The sequence below is a fragment of the Vicia villosa genome, linkage group LG1 (assembly GCF_029867415.1).
Source record: "Vicia villosa cultivar HV-30 ecotype Madison, WI linkage group LG1, Vvil1.0, whole genome shotgun sequence".
In the NCBI taxonomy this organism is placed as follows: Eukaryota; Viridiplantae; Streptophyta; class Magnoliopsida; order Fabales; family Fabaceae; genus Vicia; species Vicia villosa.
In genome coordinates, this window is record NC_081180.1 from 6,268,485 (window position 1) to 6,285,414 (window position 16,930).

General features: G+C 36.0%; 1 long non-coding RNA gene across 4 annotated transcripts; it reads left to right on the top strand.

Annotated features, from left to right (window-relative positions):
- The first annotated feature begins 4,606 nt into the window (after positions 1–4,606).
- Positions 4,607–10,471, top strand: LOC131627439 (uncharacterized). Of its 4 annotated transcripts, none has more exons than XR_009291470.1 (5): positions 4,607–6,346; positions 6,740–6,777; positions 6,861–8,506; positions 8,614–9,686; positions 9,768–10,471. It is a non-coding gene; the product is annotated as an uncharacterized LOC131627439 (long non-coding RNA). The 4 variants fall into 4 exon arrangements; XR_009291476.1 differs by having other exon boundaries at positions 4,607–5,534; positions 5,640–6,346; positions 6,861–9,686; XR_009291473.1 differs by having other exon boundaries at positions 4,607–5,357; positions 5,453–6,346; positions 6,861–9,686.
- Positions 10,472–16,930: the final 6,459 nt, after the last annotated feature.

The following is a 16,930-nucleotide window of genomic DNA, read 5'->3' on the forward strand; positions in this document are numbered from 1 at the left end:
AAGAGTAAAAAGCTTTAGTGATGTCAATTTTAAGGGATCATTCCCAATAAAGCTTTTATTGCCAAGGATTTTAATAGCTTCAGATGCAAGACATATCCCATCCTTTATGTTTCTCCCAGCTATGAAGCCTTTTTGTTCATGAGAGATTAAGTTAGGGAGAATGGAGGACAACCTGTCAGCAAGAATTTTAGTAATAATTTTGTATTTAAAATTAGCAATAGCTATAGGTCTAAACTGACCAATGCTATTGGCCTTTTTAGTCTTAGGAAGCAAAATGAGGTTGTTAGCATTAAAGTTTGGAAGAATCCACCCTTGCCTGAAGAACTGTTGGACAACATTAATAACATCAGTCTTTATATCCCAATATCTAACATAGAAGACAGCACCAAAGCCATCAGGACCAGGGGCAGAGGTAATGTTCAGGTTAAGCACAACATTATGAATCTCTTCATGACTAGGAAAACTAGGCAGTCTGCTATTCATCTGGTCATTAACCAGGTTAGGAATCACTCTTTGAATTAAGTCAGACTCTTGAGTCACAAAGTTAGAATTAAACAGATTTCTAAAATGCTATTCTATGTGCTTCTCTATAGTACCTTTGTCAGTTTCCATTTTATCATTAATAGTAAGAGAGGAGATTAATTTAGTTTTTCTTTTAATCTTGGCATACGTATGAAAAAAGTTTGAGTTTCTATCACCTTGCAAGTGCCAATTAATGCGAGATTTTTCTCTCCAAAGCTCTTCCTCCATGAATAAGTCCTTCTCCAATTCCAGCTGAGCATTTGTTTCCTTAACCTGCAATAACTCAGAATAACCAAAATTCTGGATGTCTGATTGAATCTCTTTCAGATTCCTATCAGCCACCTTAAGAGCATCATGAACATTCCCAAAAGTGATCAGGTTCCATTCCTTGAGCCTAGCCTTAAGATTCCTAAGCTTAGTAGCCAGGATATGCATAGGGCACCCTACAACTTTATCCTTCCAAACATCCTTGACCAGTCTCTCACACTCATCATGCATGGACCAAATCCTAAAGAATTTGAATTGACTTTTATATGTAATGTCTTCCAGCCTAATTGAAACAACTATAGGGTAATGATCAGATTTGGACTTAGTGAGAGTGTGACAAGTGACTGCATTACAATAGTCCATCATAGCCAGGTTACAAATGGCTCTATCCAGCCTCTATCCATTGCACCAAGTGAGGGAATTATCAAGAGTGGGGATGTGAATAAGCTGTTTGGAATCAGACTAGTTAAAGAAATCCTCCGTAGGAATTTTAGCTGGCTGATGATTGCCTCTGTACTCCGAAGCACACACTATAGCATTAAAGTCCCCCACAAAGGTCCAGGGAATGTTATTAGGGAGTAATCTAAGGGAATTCTAAATGCCTCTCCTATGAATATAACTGGTGGAGGCATAAATAACAGAATACCCTAAGGTGGTGTTGTGTGAATCAATAGTGAAATCAATATGTTGATCGTCAACGTTAACAATTTTGGGCTCAAGTTTGGATTTACAAAAGCACCAAATGTTAGACAGTAAATCATTTCTATTATTAATAGCAAAAGGTTTAAAATCTAACCTGTCCATCCAGCAATGAGGGAAGTTTTCAAACTTTAACCAAGGCTCGGCCAGAAAAACAAAATCAAGTTTGTTATTGAGGATCATCTTCTTAAGAGCAAGCCCAGAGGCTTTATTTGCAATACCTCTTATATTCCAAAAGAGGCAATTCATAGAGAAAGTTTATTGTGACTAGACCTTGGTCTAGTGTGGCTTAAGGTCAGAGTCTTTCTATTTCTCCTCTTTTTGTTGAAGACTAATTGAAAACCCTTGTCTGGAAAAATATCTACTCCATTGTCATCATTCTGTTCCCTCTCAACCATGTTTGCCCAAGATTCATTCAGGAGTTTGGTGACTTGCTCCTTTATAGCAGGGTCGATTTGAGTCTCAGGGACAAATTCCACCAGTTGAGTAGCATCCACATACTCGTTGTTTGATTTTCCTTCTTCCTCCTGAGCAGAAAGATTGATGTTGTTATCCATAATTACTCCCTCATTGATTGGCTTTTCATGGATATCCTTGTTTGGATTAGATATTTCTGCAGCTTGACTCACCTTATTGGTCAGCAAAACTGTATCATCACTGTCTTCAGGTGTGCCTTCAGGTTTGTCAACATTTGGGGTTTTCTTAGGTATGTAAACGTGTTTGCCCATAATTGTCCTTGAGTTAGAATTCTTACCCTGCTCCTTAGTCAGCTCCTTTCTTTTGCAGTTGTCAATGGAATGATCAATACAGGTGCAGTAATTGCAAAACTCTGGCAGTTTCTCATATTCTACATCCACAAAGAAAGCAAAGCCAATCCTTTCCACTAGGACTTTGTATGTTGGTTCCTTCATCATTTCCAGATCCACGAGCACTCTCACAAAGTGACCAAATGGTCTATCAAAGGCTGATCCGAATCAATGCATATAGGTGTTCCTATACTACTAGCTATTGCGAAGATAATTCTTGGTCTCCAGTATTCCTAGGAAAGGCCATGGATTCTGATCCAGACTTGAGTTGAGGTTTGCTTCAAAGAAGCCGAAGTAAAGCATTTTGTCCACGAAAATAATTTGAGAACACCCTGGGATAGATTCCAAGCGCTCACCGATCTCACACGTTGAACATCCTCAAGCGTAGAGAAGGCGAATTCAAAAAACCCTTTTCCCAAGGAGGTGATTCCCCACTTGCCTATAGAAGGCCACAGATCCATGAGCTTAGCTTTCAAGTTCGCGACAGTTAAAGGAGTTGTACCTTTGGACCATACTATTCTGCCATGAAGGTGGTGTTTGCAAGCTTCAACACCAAGAGCATATTCCTCTTCAGGAATTGTTATCGCAAGCCTGTCTCCTTTAACGCAAGCTGGGGGAAACTAGCTCAGGGGAATGTCACAAACGTTGTCGGCAACGACATTAGCAAAGGATTTTGTGATTGCAATATGCTTTTTTGTGGGATTGGAATCTGAAGTTGAAGCTGGAAGGTTAGTTTCTGGGAAAAGCAGAGCAGCATCCATGGTGGGTAGAAGAAAGTGGGGCGAAGAAGGAAACCGGAAGATCAACCAGCCGTTATCAACCATTCTTAATAATATAGTTTTAAGATTAAAAGTATATATATATATATATATATATATATATATATATATATATATATATATATATGGTTGAATTTGATTTGATTATACGAGAAAAAATATACGTGTAGCACTCTATAGATGAAGCATTCAATCGATGGTTAGAGTAGAAGCCACCTTTAATATCTATATAATTTAAATCTAACTAAATTTAAAATTTAAAAATATTTGAAAAATAAATATTCAACTAAATTTAAATTTTAAAAATAACAGAAAAATAAATTTATCATCGAGAAATTAACTATTTTTATTTATGAAATATACCATTCATCATTTGAGCTAGATGAATCTTATGATTTTTTTGGAAAGGTGTTTAAACATTAAGTTCATGTTGTATTATCACTATTGGAAATACACAGTCGACCTGAAAATTATTTCGCAGGTATACCTGCGGATTTTCCTGCGACTTTATTAAATTAAATAAGTTTTTCTATGGAACACATTTCTGCAGAAAATTCCGCAGGAATACCTGTGGATTTTGCGGCGAAGTTATATTTCGAATAAAAAATAAAACTGCATTAGAAAATTCGCAGGTAATTTTGCAGGAAACGTTTCTGCGGATTTTGCTGTGAAAGCTATATTTTGAAAAACCTAAAGTTTACTATAGAATCCGCAGGTAATTCCGCAGGTAAAATAAAATTTGTTTTTCTAATTTTTTATTTATTTTAATGTTTTCTAAAAATACTAGTAGTTTTTTAAAATTTAATAAAATGTTGTTTTTGATATTTAATTTGTACTTTAATAAGAGGTATGAAAATTTTGAAAAATAAAATTTAAAAAATTAAAAACAAAACTTTGGTAAAATTTTTAAAGTAGGAATCGAATCTAGTGTTTATCTTATATTGGACCAAAGAATCTACCACTAGAACAATACCTAAAATTGATATTTCTCTAAAACAAAAGTTATATATAATTTTATAATTTTTCTTTTTAAAAGTTTTGTTTTATTGAATGCCAAAACACTCCAACTCTAAAAAATAAAAAAATCGATTAAACAGAAATATAAAAACGCTCTAATTCTAAGAAAAATAAAATCGAGTCTTTTTTTTTATTGGACCTATGGTTCAGAACAAAATTCAATGACTAGATAATGTCTTATCTAAAGTAAATTACTGTAGAGTTTAACATTTCAATAACATTCATAAATTTTTTTTAAAATTTTTTCTAAAGACATTAGTTAAATTCAAATAGATATTTATTGTTATAATTGAATAATTGATTATTGATTAATGTTTATGAAAATAATTATAAAAATGTTTTTTTTTAAATTTTTTAATCCCAATATTAATACTTATATTATGATTTTTTTTTATAAATAACTGATTTATTTTTAAATAATTTGTAATTTTTTTACTTAAAGCTTTTGTGAATCTAAAATAACTCAGTACATTAGAAAAAGTAAAATAAAAAGTAAAATCTAAGTAAAGGTGAAAAAGTGTTTTCATTCTCACGATACTTCCGATTCGAACACATGGTTCTCATTCGCTGTTCCATCCAATCTCCATCACTTCGTTGTTCAATTCAAATTTCAACGATGAAACTCAATGAAGGTTTTAGATCGCATTCCACTCTTCAACTTTCTCTTGACTTCGGTGTCTCTTCAGCCAGATTTCAACGATGCTCAAATCAAATCTGACACAACTTGTCCTTGCAAACATCTGACTGACTGAGCTTCATTTTTTGGGTGCCTAAATCGGCAAGGTTTTGGTTAATTTTGTTTAATTTTCTCAACTTGCTGAAGCAGTGATGTATCTGTTGTTTTTGCCCTTACCGGTTGAAGTGAAGAAAAATGCGGATTTCGTCCTCGCTCGCAAGGTGTTCGATGAAATGTCCCAACCGGATTATTTCTTCTTTTTGCTTCAGTTTCGATTTTCTCAAGTGATAATAATATATTGTTATTATCTCAATTGCTAGAGCACATAGCTATCTACATTTCATTTATCTACACTCTTTACAAATGTAAATTGCTAGAAGTACCTAACCGAAAACATAAAAAGTGCATCATTGGTAGCATATGATGGGCAGTAAGTGTGACTGATATACTTTGTTACTCTACAATATGGGCGAAGGTGAGAACAATGAAGCAGAAGTGGTTGTGATTGGATTTTGGAGTGGATTTGCTTGGTTGGCTGGAATGACTGTGTTCATTGCTATATTGTCTGAATATGTGGTGGATACAATTGAGGTAACTCAACTAAATTGTTTAGATCTAATTTGGAATTCTTTTGAACAAACAGCTCAATTAAACACTTATTGGATGACTAATTATCACATAAGCAGTTATGCATAAGTCAGGAGCAGGTTTGGATTGACTTATTGTAGAACTCTCTATTTTTCTTCACCATCTAGTTACAACTTACAGGTAGTTATTACTCAGTTGTCTATAAAAAATTTAAAAAGTTTGATTTATGAGTTGGTTTTGTAAATTAATGAATTTACTTAATTTGTAGTTTAATGTTACTTTTAGCTGTTTGGCAGTTCCTGAATGATACCATGGTGAGTGGTCAAATGTTCACATAATGTGATACAAAGATGAAGTAAAGACATCTTTAGAGATTTCACTTAATCATATTCACAAGAGATTTATAAGTATACGGACATACAAGAGAAACTTGATTCCATAATATCAGAATCAAATTGGCATTCAAGCCAAGGGAACTATGAGAGGCTAATGAAGATGAACGAATAACGGCATAATCATAATCATCATTCCCCCTTAACTTGATGCATAGATATTAGATGCATCCAACTTATTACATATGAAAACTATCCTAGGACCCAATAAAGATTCGATAAACATGTCAACTTTTTCAACACTTATATGGTTTCTCTAATTGCCATTTTTAATCTTGTAACAAATGTTGATGCAAGTGCTACACCCCGATATTGCGGCTGCTATTTCGAATATTTCGGTTGATGGGCTAAACGTTGCAGACACTAAGTCGTAATAAGCTTTTGTTGTAGACTTCAGTTCATTTGATGCAATGGGAGTGTTTGAGAGCTTTACCCTTTCAGATTGGTGTTATAGTAATCAACATTGTTTGGAGTTAGCCAAAAAGCATATGAGCAGTAGAAGGGACTATGTAACTGCATCCGTCAATTTACTTCGCTCTCATCGGTGATGGTTAACCTATTGGATGCTACGAAGACATGTGGGTTGGCTGGTGTATCAAGGTCAGTTGGCTCTTTCTCTTCTCTCAATTCCATTGAAAAAAATATTCAGGGTTATATTTAGAATCTATTTTGATAAACACTTAATTAAGTGCTTATCACATAAGTGCATATTAGTTATCACTATAACAAAAAGATTAAATAATATCAACTCTTTTCATATATGTTATATGTTGCGATCATAGGCTATAATTCTGTTTTAATGTTATTCAAGGTTTAGGATTTGCAGTGTTGGTAGCTGTAATTCTGTTCAGTAATTTCATGTTTTGAGCTTTAGAAGCAATAAAAGACTACATGGTCTTAGGACGAACGGAAGCAATATGTTTCATGTCATACAAGTCTCATAGGAAGGTTGTTGATTTATGATGCATTCTAACTTATATTTCAATTTTATAGGGAAAAAAGATCTCAACACCTGTGATTTTGGTTATCAGGTGAAATTACTATTGCATCTTTGTGATAGCTACTTGATTATAAGACATCATGAACCTAAAACTTGCCTTACATTGTTGTTTAGGTGGAAGCTGGTTCGTCGTAAACTTTTGTATCATTCTTACTCAATGCAAGTTCTTGGCTATATCTCTTTGCCTGCTAGTGATGGTAGTGGTTCATTCAATCTTCTAAAACTTCTTGAAAAGTCAGCATCTAAATTGGTATTGTTTTTAATGTGATATTTTCGTGCTCATCATTTTCGTGCTCATTTCAGTCGTTGCATTCTTCTTTATCCTAGGGTAAGTACTCGTTGCATTCTTCTTTATCCTAGGGTAAGTACGCTTTTCGTTCATCATTTATCATTGTGTTTCGTGAGGTTTTCATGTTTTATCGACTTATATGATTACAATTCAGTAACTAAATGTACCAAGAACCAAGAAAATTTACATTTGAAGCTAAGAATCTTTCTAATGCCAATGAGGTTGTAGCTTACTCATCTAGGGATGGTTCTTTGGGACTTTAGTGTAATGATGATATTATCCCTAGATTGGCGAGCTACCCTGAAAAATTTGAGAGCTATGGTAAGTTGTAATCATATATACGATGTATTTGTATACCGATAGGGAAGCAAATAATATTTTAGATTATTTTTTTTAATTTTAGAAATATATTACCTACGGATATTTCCTGCGGATTTAGCAGCGGAATTTCCTACCAATAATATTACCCACAAAGGTTTTAGCAGGGGACGAAAAAGCGCAGGAAAATCCACAACTAACACATTTCCTGCGGAATTTTAGCTAAAATCCGCAGGTAAATCCACAAGAAATTCGAGTATTTTTAATAATGAATGAATTTTAAATCAATTACTTTTATAAACTTAAAGTAGAAGTAGGAGTTGTATTATGCTTGTGCCATCTTATATTAAGACACTCGACATAAATCTTGTCTAATATAATATTAAAATCTTGATTGCCTATTTTTTTAAAGTGAACAATACTGCATACTTTCTAATCGTTAACTATATATTTTTTTCTAGAATACCAACAAATATAATAATAAAAGAAAACAGAAGAATTGAGATAAAAAATAAGACACTTGTATAAAGCTTGTAAAACAAATACAAAATGTAAGGAAATATTTTTATAATAAAAAATGTACATATATTTTCAACTAATGATTTGTATTTTTTTTAGGCATGATTTGTTCGGCATGAATTTGTTGTTTTCATGTAGTTATACCACATAGTATTTATGAGTTAATTCTAGTTGTTATACATGATCATTTAATGTAAAAAACATAAAATATTAAAGGGTTAATACTTATTTTCATCTTTGTCATATGAGTTTGGTTTGAAAAACTTCCGGCCAAAATAAAGTTGTAAGAATGGCCTCAACAAATTTCAAAAGTTTCATTTTGGACCTTTATCAGGCCACATCATCAAAAAGTCTGATGTGGTAGTGTTTTTTTTTTTAACTTTTTAATGAATTGATTTTCCACATCATATATTCACCCAATACAATGACATTAATACTCTTACTTGCTATATCCACAAGAACTCATAATTTTGTTCATTTGGAGTAGTTTCATTTCAAACCCTACTTTTAGGGTTCTTAATCTCTTCAACCTTCTCAACGTGCATTTGTAAGAAAAATGAGAAGGAAATACGACTTCGCCTTGCTCCAATTTCAAGCTGCATTCGTGTTTAACGCAACTTTGCTGATCAAAAAGGTACATTTGTTCTCTCAAAGTTTCTATTCTTATACAAGTACAAGAATGTGGTCCCAACTGAATATCTTTCTAAAAAACATGTACGGGTTATTGTTTGTTTTCTGTAGATATGGGTGTGTTTAGTTTAGTGTTTCACCATGGGGGAAATTTTGTGCAAGACAGTCATATATATTAAAGTGACATGGATGACAAACCTTCCAAGCCAAAGTATGAGAAGTTCATATCAGAGCTGCTTAACAAAGACTTTCAATTCAAATTAGGTATGAAGTTCATATCTCATTCTGAATTTAAAGATGCTATTAGGGAGTGGTTAGTATTAAATGGTAGAGAGATAAGTTTTGTTAAGAATGAGAGCTATAGGGTTAGGGTTTAGTGCAAAGGTAAATGTGGCTTTTTGGCATTGTGTAGCAAAGTGGGAGACAACCACACTTACCAAATAAAGACTTGGGTGGGGACCCACACATGTGCAAGGGTATTAAATAACAAGTCTGCCAATTCCAAGTGGGTCTCTAAGTTAGTGATTGAAAAGAGGAAGTCACAAGGGAAAGTCAAATTGTCTGAAATTATGTCTGAACTTAGACATAAATATTCAGTAGGCATAAGCAAAGGGAAAGCTTGGAGAGCAAAATCTATGGCTAAGGAAATAATTGAAGCACAATGTCATGCCTAATCCTAGGAAAAGGCTTGATAAGGAAACTCATTTAAGTGGAGAATGGCTACCTACATGGGGCAGTGGTGATTTGTGGCAAGTCCATCACCCATATAATGGATTGCAGTTTGTTGTTGATCTTGGGAAAAAAACTTGCACTTGTTTCTTTTGGGATCTTGTGGGCATACCTTGTAGGCATATTGTTTCTGCATTGCAATATGAGAATTTAGATCATGAGAAGTATGTTGACCCTTGTTACATGAGAGAAACTTACAAGGCATGTTATGAAAACAATGTTAGTCCAATAAATGACATCGACATGTGGCCTACTGTGGATGCTGGAAACTTGTTGCCACCACAATACAAGAAGGGACCTGGAAGGCCTAAGAAACTGAGGTTTAGAGAGTTGGATGAGAGTGGTTCAAGGATGATGAGGGTAGGTGTAGCATATAGATGATCAAAGTGTGACAAATTTGGCCACAATTCTAGGAAGTGTCGAGCTAAGGAGCAAGATCCTAATGCACTAGAAAGGTATTGTGTTCATGTAATGTCTTTATTTACTATGTTGTTGATACAAAAATGTGTTCTTATATTTGTTACTGAATTGTGCAGAGAAAGACACCCAGGACCAAAGTCTCTAAAAAACCTGATGCATCTCAAACATCTACTACACAAGCACATGTTGATGGAAATGTTGATGGAGGTGGGAGTGTGGCTGATGGAAATGTTGATGGAGGTGGGAGTGTGGTTGATGGAAATGTTGATACTATTCCAAATGTGGTTGAAGACCCAGAGATGGATGAATTGTTGAATGATATGGTGGCTCTTTATGAAGAGCAACAATCACAAGTTGACAATCTCACACAACCTGCTGCTATGCAACCTCCTGCATCACATGAAACACATCCTGCTGCTATGAATGAAACACACCTTGCTGCTACAAATGTCAAAAAACCTTCTGCTAAGAAAAAGGTCAAAACTTGGAAACCATCAAGAAAGAGGGTCAGTGAAAGATTGAAAGAAGTGAAGAATGCCAAAAGAAATGGTGGGCCTGGATCAACACCCGATGCACCTTTGACCATTGATGATGAAACTGGTGGTAGTATATCAAAGAAGATCTCAAAGAAGAAGTGGAAGGGAATTGCTAGCCGCATGACTCAGTAGTTGTGCACATAGTGTGCCATTTTGTAATTTCAATTTGAAACTTTTCTGTGTTATTGTCATTATGTTAAGCACATAATGTGCCATTTTGTAACTCTAACTTATTCTATGTTTGCTTATCAGAACATATTGACTTAAGTTCACTTTGGTATCAATTCAACTTGTTAATTATGTACTTGTTATTTTATCTTGGCTTAAGTTATTTTTTGTCATCATTATATCAATCCAAGTTGTTAATTATGTACTTGTTATTTTGTCTTGGCTTAAGTTATTTTCTTTCATCATTGGTATGAATCTAAGTTATTTTCTTGGCCTAAGTTATCACAACAAATTGACTTAAGTTACAATAAAACCAAAACTCATAAGAGTAATATCAGAACAAAGCTCATTTAAGAGTAATATATTCCAATACAACCAAAGCTCATATAACATAAACCATTACAACAAAGACATCTTATTTGTCACATGAACATAAGAAGGAAATGAAAACAAAAGTTACAATCACATAATGTTACAATAACATAAGTTACAGATTCTCCATGAACTTATTTTTTACATGAACTAAGAAAGAAATGAACCCATAGACAAATTAACGCAACTAAAACATAATTCTCCTTCTTTGTTAACCCATAAATCTTTTTCTCCATGGCTTCCATCTTGATTGCGATATCTCTCTCAATTTTGCTCATCAGTTCTACTAAACCTACATCTGAATGGCCAAAATCTCTTTCACCAGAAAATTCATTATCACAATGAAATGTGTTGTAGTCATCTCCTTTACCCCAAAACTTACACTTCCAGTATTTTCTCCCAGGATTTGCAACCGATTTTAAAACAAACAACTTCATGGAGACATTGTGGCCACATTTGGGAGTTACTCCACCATTTGAAGATAAGCTTGAGTAAGAAGAAATTGGTTGACTCATGTTACTGGAATTGAGAGACGAAGCGTGATGCAGAAAATTTGCAAAGAAAAGTTGAAGAGGAGAAAAAACGCAGAAATGTAGATAGAAGAAGATTCAAGAAGCATGTAATGGGTTAGGGCACAAGAACATATGGGTTTTTGTGAATATAGCAAGTAAGGGTATTAATATTATTATATTGGGTGAATATATGATGTGGAAAATCAATTCATTAAAAAGTTAAAAAAACACTGCCACATTAGACATTTTGATGATGTGGCCTGATAAAGGTCCAAAATGAAACTTTTGAAATTTGTTGAGACCATTCTTGCAACTTTTTTTTTTTGGCAGGGAGTTTTTTCAAACCAAGCCCATATGGCAGGGGCGAAAATAGGTATTAACCCAATATTAAATCTCAAATCTCAACTGTTTAAAGAATTGATCAAACGATGATATTAAATAAAATAAAATAATAAAAAACTGTATATAGCCTATTTTTCTCCTAAAAAATAGGCTATTTATATGATCGTTTGATCGCGTACTATTAACGGTTGAAAATTGGTGTCAAATTAAACTTTGGACACATTGTTGCACCATGATTTTTACCCTAAGACTCCGTTTCATTTGCACTGTTATATTTTATTCGATTATTCTTAATGTTTACTAACCATTAATCAAAATTACAAAAAATATATCTTGTTTCTCTTTTATTGTGTTAAACAAGGACTAGATCGAAAAAAGCGAGACTTGCGAGATGATGCGGAGCAGTCGACGTAAAAGTCGATGTTTCGATTTCATTCTAATTTGAGGTTTAAAGTTTCATTCTTCTTTATTTTAATTCAAGTTCATAGTCTATTTGTTATTATTTCACTTAATTTTAATTTTGGTTCGCTTTGAAATAAACTTTTAAGTTGAATTGTCATTAAAAATTGAGAACATCTTTTAATATAGAATTTTCTTCTATTTCTATTTTTTATGTTACTAACCATTTAACATTTATTATTATTTGTAGTTCTTTTATTTTTATTTGTAGGTGCATAATAAAAGAGAGGGTTTAAAGATTAATTAGAGGGTTCATATCATTGTGTTCTAAAGTCCAAGATTAGCAAGTGATAGGCCCAAAAGAATTATGAAGAAGCCCACATGGCAGCAGGATTATATTATGAATTAATTTTAATTTATGTTAGAACTTTGTTTTTTTAATTCCTCTAAATGGGCTCAGCCAGACTTTGTCATCTTAGGCCCATATGCTAGACTTTGTATTTAAGGTGCTGCTGCCTCTTTTCTCAGCATGCTGAATTGAAATATGTTTTTACTTTCTTAAATTTTATCTTCTTCTCTTTGAGTAAAACCCTAGTTTATGGTAGTAGCAAAACCTAACTTATCAATTGGTGCTTTCATTTTCCCTCTCCATGCCTCCCAAACTCACAAATCCAACACCCAAAGACATAGAGGATACCCTCCAAGCCACAAATCACCGGATTGAGAATCTTATTACCACCCATGAGAACCTTGAATCTTCCATGGCTGCTAATAATCAAGCTGTAGCATTACAGCTAGGCAAAATCACCACCAACCATACCAATCTAGAGACAGCCATGAACAACAACTTTGCTGCTCTAACAGCCCTCATGACTCAACAATTTGCAGCAATGAGTGCTGCTGCTGCCACCAACAGATCTAACCCTACACCAACACCCACATCAACTCCTAGATCTACCACTACATCAATACCCAGATCTGTCCCTCTCTCAACACCTATCCCTATGTCAACCCCTAGATCTACTACCCTTTCAACAACCAGATCTACACCTAACCTACATTCCACATCTTCCTCTACCAAAATCCCCTCCACCCTTGCCTCCACACAACTTTATTCTCCCCCCCACCCCCACCACCCTCTTTCACTCGACCAACCCCCACAATATTAACTTCCACCTCCGCTTTTGTCCCCTATACAACAGAATTTACACACCCATTCTCAGCAACCTATACACAGCCGCCACATTTCCTAACCCAGCCACAAACCCTTCTTTACACGTCGTTACCACAGCCCAACACAGCAACACCCCTCTATTCATCTTACCCCTATACCAACATTCCACCCCCATACAGCCCATACCCTAACCCCCCACAACAAAATTCTGGTTTTCGACATCCTAAAATCGAACTTAACAACTTCGATGGTACCGATGTGTTGGAATGGATTTTCCAAGCTGAACAATTTTTTGCATTTTATAATATTCCCATTGAAAATCGTTTGCCTATGGCAGCTTTTTATATGAAAGGAGATGCTCTTGGTTGGTATAAGTGGATGTTTCAAAGCAATGAACTTTCAACTTGGGAAGCTTTCTCAAGGGCATTGGAGTTACGTTTCGGACCCTCGACTTATGAAAATCATCAAGCTCAGTTATTCAAGCTCAAACAACATGGTTCCGTTGCTGAATACCAAGCCAACTTTGAGAAATTAGGTAACCGTGTAATTGGTTTGCCACCTGATGCAATTTTGAATTGTTTTATTTCCGGTTTAATTCCAGAAATACGCAATGAACTAGCTGTGCAGCGACCTATTTCTATCACCCATGCTGTGGGATTGGCAAAACTCATTGAGGCCAAGATTAAAGACTCAAAACCCAAGTTCAAAAACCCAACCTACAATTCATTTCCCCAAACTTCAAACCCCAAAACCCCTACACCAGCAGTTTCAAAACCTATTGCATACCAACCTACAACAAACAACTCCCGTCTTCCTATACGTCGAATCACACCAGCACAGCAGGCTGAACGGAGAGCCCAAGGGCTTTGTTTTAATTGTGACGAGAAGTTTATTCCGGGTCATAAATGCCAAAATGGAAAATTTCTGTTACTTATGATTGATGATGAATTTTCTGATGCTGTCAACGAGGATAATTTGGACATTCCTCCACCCATAGAGGATGCATCTAATGAGTCAGCACTTGCAGAAACTTATTTTCAGCTGTCACCACAAGCTGCAAGTGGCCAATTTTCCCCAAAAACATTAAAATTCAAAGGATTGCTGGATGGGCTAGTCGTGACAGTCCTGATTGACACGGGGAGCACTCACAACATTCTTCAACCAAGGATTGCAAATCACCTCAAAATTCCAAACACTCCCATCCCTAATTTTTCAGTCATGGTGGGCAACGGCTCTAAGCTACAATGTTCTGGTTTGTGTTCGCAAGTCCCAATCACACTCCAGGATCACTTATTCATTATTCCTTTTTATTTAATCCCAATTGAGGGAGCTGACGTTGTATTGGGTATGGAATGGTTGCGCACCCTTGGCCCAATAGTTGCTGATTTCTCTATTCCTAAGATTTCATTCACTTATGAAGATAAAAATCTTACCATTAAAGGTGATACTAACCAGACCCCAACCCCTTCAACTTTCACTCAACTACGTCATCTTCTACACACAGACTCAATTGCTTCCATGCATCTCTTAATTTATCAACCTACAAACAACCCAAGTCTTACCAGCCCAGCCCAACCAAACTTGCTAAAACCCAAATCCACCCCACCGGAGATTGATGCTCTTATCAAATCTTACCCAACAGTTTTCCAACAGCCTCATGGCCTCCCACCTACCAGACCACACGATCATCACATCCCTCTCAATCCCAACACTACCCCAATCAATGTGAAACCATACCGCTACCCTCACTCACAAAAAGAAGCCATGACTACCCTAATCCACGAAATGCTATCAGAAGGTATCATCAAACCTAGCACTAGTCCCTTCTCCTCACCAGTACTCCTAGTTCGAAAAAAAGATGGCTCATGGAGGTTTTGTGTTGACTATCGTGCTTTAAATGCCGTAACAATCCGAGACCGCTTCCCTATCCCAACTATAGATGAGCTTTTTGATGAGTTAGGTTCTGCTACTTTGTTTACAAAGATTGACCTTCGGTCAGGCTACCATCAAATTAGGGTTGTACCCGAAGACACTCACAAAACGGCATTCAGAACTTTTGATGGGCACTATGAGTTTTTGGTGATGCCCTTTGGCTTAACTAATGCTCCTAGTACTTTTCAATCAGCGATGAATGACCTTTTAAGACCTTATCTACGACGGTTTGTTCTTGTTTTCTTTGACGATATTTTAATTTACAGCAATTCTTATTCTGATCATTTACTTCACTTAACTTTGATTTTAGACCTACTTGCTTCAAATAAGTTTGTTGCAAAACTTTCTAAGTGTGTTTTTGCAGTTCCTAAGGTTGAGTACCTAGGTCATGTTATCTCTTTAAGTGGTGTGACCCCTGATCCAGACAAAATACAAGCAATATTGGACTGGCCGAAGCCACGCTCACTCTCGCAACTCAGGGGATTTTTGGGCCTTACCGGTTTTTACAGACGATTTGTCCGCCACTACGCCACACTCGCCGCTCCACTCACCGATTTACTACGTTCCATTAAGTTTACATGGAATACAGAAGCAGAGAATGCTTTTACAAATTTAAAACAGATTATGACTAAGACTCCAGTGCTGGTTCTTCCCAACTTTGGCAAGACTTTTGTGGTAGAGACCGACGCTTCTGCGGTAGCCGTTGGTGCTGTTCTTTCCCAATCTGGTCACCCCTTAGCGTTTTTCAGCAAGAAGATGTGCCCTCGGTTGCAGGCTGCCTCTGTCTATGTTCGCGAAATGTACGCGATAACTGAAGCAGTAAAAAAATGGCGTCAGTACCTTATTGGGAGACACTTTCATATTTTTACTGACCAGAAGAGCCTCAAGAATTTGCTAGTACAAACAATCCAAACGCCAGAGCAACAAAAATGGACAGCAAAACTTCAAGGGTTCAGTTTCGAAATTTTCTACAAACCTGGAAAAACGAACAGTGCAGCTGATGCGCTGAGCAGGAGGCATTCAGATGAGCAATTCCTCATGTTTGCACTCTCATCCACGGTCCCGACTTTCCTCTCGCAACTCCAGCAGTATTATGCCAACAACAAACAAGGGCAAGAGCTAATCAATAAGTGCCAAAACAACCCAAGGATGAAACTACTTTTCCATTTTAGACAAGGATTACTATACTTTAAGGATCGCATTTTTTTACCTGATGATCTGGAATTCAGAGAAACAATCCTCAAAGAATACCACAACACCCCGATAGCTGGTCATTCCGGTTTTAAGCCAACCTTGTCCCGCATCTCTGCTACCTTCCTTTGGCCGGGTCTTTCAAGAGATGTTAAGAAATTTGTGCAGTGTTGCTCTTCTTGTCAACATAACAAATACCTGCCATCAAAGAAACAAGGGTTATTACAGCCTCTGGAAATACCAGCACAGGTTTGGGAAGATTTGTCCATGGATTTTATTACTCACCTTCCCACATCCTTTGGTCACACCGTCATTTGGGTTGTTGTTGACAGATTAACGAAGTTTGCCCACTTCATTGCTTTACCTTCCAAGTTCTCAGCGATCGATCTAGCACGACGGTTCTCAGTGGAGGTATGTAGACTTCACGGAATACCTAAAACGATAGTGTCTGACAGAGATCCAATTTTTGTAAGCGCTTTCTGGAAGGAGCTTTTCCGAGTGCAAGGCACTACCCTGAAATACAGTACAGCATATCACCCTGAGACGGACGGCCAAACAGAAGTTGTTAACAGATGTTTAGAAACGTACCTACGGTGTTTCACAAGCGACAACCCACGACAATGGTTCAAATACCTTCACCTTGCTGAATTTTG